The sequence below is a fragment of the Malania oleifera genome, chromosome 8 (assembly GCF_029873635.1).
Source record: "Malania oleifera isolate guangnan ecotype guangnan chromosome 8, ASM2987363v1, whole genome shotgun sequence".
Classification (NCBI taxonomy): Eukaryota; Viridiplantae; Streptophyta; class Magnoliopsida; order Santalales; family Ximeniaceae; genus Malania; species Malania oleifera.
Window position 1 is genome coordinate 20,420,500 of NC_080424.1, and position 3,610 is coordinate 20,424,109.

General features: G+C 42.7%; 1 non-coding gene across 1 annotated transcript; it reads left to right on the forward strand.

Annotated features, from left to right (window-relative positions):
* The first annotated feature begins 2,248 nt into the window (after positions 1-2,248).
* On the forward strand, positions 2,249-2,354 carry LOC131163182 (small nucleolar RNA R71). The gene has a single exon (XR_009138959.1). It is a non-coding gene; the product is annotated as a small nucleolar RNA R71 (small nucleolar RNA).
* Positions 2,355-3,610: the final 1,256 nt, after the last annotated feature.

Sequence of the window (3,610 nt, forward strand, 5' to 3'; positions counted from 1 at the left end):
GCTGGAGACTATGGCATCAATAGCAAAGATTTGCTCATACGGGTTCTCCAAGCTAGATATGGAGAGGCTATCAGGTTTAAGTATATCCTCTTGAGGGTCCCGCCAAAAAATTGAGGGAGCTACATCCTTAACACATTTATCAATCATGTCAACTTCCACAACTTGGACCTTATCTAGTGGATGTTGGGTAGCAGGCAGGGGCTTCAACTTAAGTAATGGTGGGGCCTCAATGAAAGGACATGTTAGAATGCTAGAGGGAGTAGGAAGATTTTTGAACCTAGCTTTCTAGCGCCTTTTTTATAGGTTAGGGGCCGACTCACCAATAGTAAAGACATGCACACACGGGTCCTCTAAACCTAAAGTAGAAGACCAATCAACCAAAGGCCTATCCTCAAGGGGATTTTTCAAAAGAGTCGAAGGGGCATCCTTCCCAACCCCCTCGTCAATAATGTTTATATCTTCATATGAGGCATCATATGATGGGTTCTGGGGGGCATGGAACACATTCAGTCGGAGCTGTATGTTGCTGAAGGATATATCCATAATACTGGTCCTACACTGGATGCATGCATTAGCTGTGGCTAAGAATGGGTGATATAGAAGGACCAGAATCTATTTCTTAGTTGGGTCAGTAGGCTTCATGTCTAAAACAATGAAATCAACAAGATAAAAGAACCTATCGACCTTTAATAGGACATCCTCGACAACACCTCGAGGTTTTCTTACCAATTGGTCAACTAACCTCAAGGTGACCAGGGTTGCTTTCAGATCTCCCAAATTAAATTGTTTGTAGACTGAGTAAGGAACCAGGTTCACACTCGCTCCCAAATCTAAAAGGGCCCTATCGATTGTATAATTTCCAATTACACATGATACGGTGGCAACGCCAGGGTCTGTAAGTTTGGGGAGAGTAGAACCTAAAAGAATTGATTTCACATTCTTGGTCAGTCCGACTCTTTTGTTCAAGTGCACCTTAGATTTGTGCTTTTGGGTGCACAGGTCTTTGAGGAACCTAGCATAAGCAGGCACTGCTTAATGATATCTAAGAGAGGAAGGTTGATATTTACTTGCCTTAATATGTCCATGATGGATTCAGTATTGGTTTGCTTCTTAGATTTAAAAGGTGCTTGAAGGACTACAGGGTATGACACTGGAGGGACATAATGGGGTAGTATTCCTTCAGAAGTGGGAGCGAAAATCTCAGGGTTGCTCATCGATCTAGAGGAGGAGGTGATACAGGGTTCAACATTGGATTCTGCCCTCATTTTCTCCTTACCCTTACCCGTGCTTAACTTCTCCTCAGCTCTATTGGGTACCCTTCTACCACTCTTAAGAGTGGTCACCACCTGGGGTCTACTCATGATGCGATGCAGGTCTAGTGTTCAGTGCATATTCTACCCCATACTAACCCTTAGGGTTCACGAGAGGCTGACTCGACAACTTACCCTTATCTCTCATACTCAAAGAAGTAGCTAGTTTCCCCATTGTGGCTTCTAACTTGGCAATAGATTTGGAATGAGAGTTGAGTAGTTTCCAGTTTGCATGGCAATTAGCCTCTATTCCCTTGAGGGTTTTCAAAACCCTCTCCTAGAAGGGATCATACATATGTTGAGGAGTAGATGGTTGCTTAAAAGATGATGGTCTTGGGGTAGTAATGAGAGGATTTTGACAGTTTCGATACGGGCGAGGGGGTGGAGCATTGGGTGATATTTGAGGTCTTTGGGCTTGGAAACCTGGAGCTTGTGGCCTTCAAGAGAAGTGGGGATGTTGCCACCACCTAGAATTGTACGTATTGGAGTAGGGGTTGTTTGACAGCCTATCATACCAATTATGGGTAGAATTAACTTCTTCCTACACAAGCTCAAGCTAGGAAGGTGCATGTGGGCAATTGTAGCATGTATATGAGGGCTCTGAGCAAATGACACACACCTTTGCACATGCCACAGGTTGCGGTTTTTGTCCTTAAGACAAGACCCGATTTAATTTTTGAACTATAGTGTGCAGGGTGGGTGCTAGGTCATGGCCTGTGACCGACTCATAAACTCCTATAGATTTGGAAGTGGACGGTTTGGAGGGTCTATGAGCAGCAACATTATGTTGCTGAGAATTCTCGACAAGGTTTTTAAAGAGAACCCAGGCCTCATCCTTGTGTTTGGCGAGGAGAGTACCTCCATATGATGCATTTACCATCGACCTATCATGTTTAGCTAACCCTTCATAGAAGGTCAGAACCAATTGCCACTTAGGGATCTGATGGTGTGGGCATTGACGTAGCAGGTCCCTAAAGCACTCCCAAGTCTCGAAAAATAGTTCCCCACCCATCTGTGAGAAACTGGCGATGGCTCTCCTAAGTTGGTTAGTCTTCCCAATTGGGAAGTACTTTTCCAAGAACTTGTGTTGTATGGTGGCCCAGTGGGCCACCGAGTTCAGCTTTAAGGACGTCAGCCAATATTTGGCCTTATCCTTCAAATAGAATAGGAAAAGCCTAAGGTGGAGAGCATCATCACCAAAATTGTGGATGCGGATGGGGGAACAAATCATGAGGAACTCAGCTAGATTCTTATAAGGATTTTCATTTGAATTCCCATAAAAAGTGGGAACCATTGAGATGAAAGAAGTTTTGATCTCAAATTGAGTTGCCCTAACATCTAGATATCGGATGCAAGATGGCGAGGTGTATGCACTAGGTACAAAGTAGTCCCCAAGAGGCCTAAGTGGTTGCTCCGCCACCACAAGTTGGCGGGGAGCTTGGGGTTTCAATATTTGAACAACGGGAACCGGTGGACGTTTCGCCATTACTTTAAGTTCAGACGACTTTGCAAACTCATGATTTGAAGTGGGTTTCTAAAGGGACCTACACCCCACGAGGATTAGAGTGCAGTTATCAACCTTTTTCTAGATTAGTTTATTAAGCTTTGTATAAAAAAAAGTGTAAAGGCGGGATTTTTTTGGTGTTTCTAACAACTAATGGAAAGTATGTAAAATATAAAGTACCCTACTCCTACAAAGCGATGCTTCAACTTGAATCAGACGCTAGACGCCTTGCCTCTGACTACACTCCACTACTATTTATAGAAGTACTAAGCTAAGAATCTTAGGCCAAGCGGAAGAGGGCCATTTGAGGGCACGAGGTAGCAAGAGTGCACCAACTGCCAACTACTTTTATCTGGTAGAGACTGTAGTAGCGCTTGTCCTTATTTGCAATCTTTCATTATAATCGAAGTAGTAAATCGAAAGCAGTAAATGAAAGCAATTAAAAGAAAGCATATAAATAAAAGTAGTAAATTGAAAGCATGTAAAAATGATCCCTTGGTATTCGAGTTATCTCTCACAAACAATTGTCCTTGCAACGGAATGACCATCTACTCTACTTGGAAAATACGAGAGCACCATCGGTTGTCACAGGCTGTCGAACACCTCTTGCACAATCCAAAATTGATATTGAAATCTAATTCAACTAATGTACATTGACTCTTAATGGTGTTCTAGGTTTGTCACTAACCTAAAATCAGCCAAAAAGAACCCTTAAAACATATTCATAGCTAATATTTATACACATTAGGGTTTACAAGGTTTGGAGTTAGAAATAGGAAAGTTTAGCACAAAATCT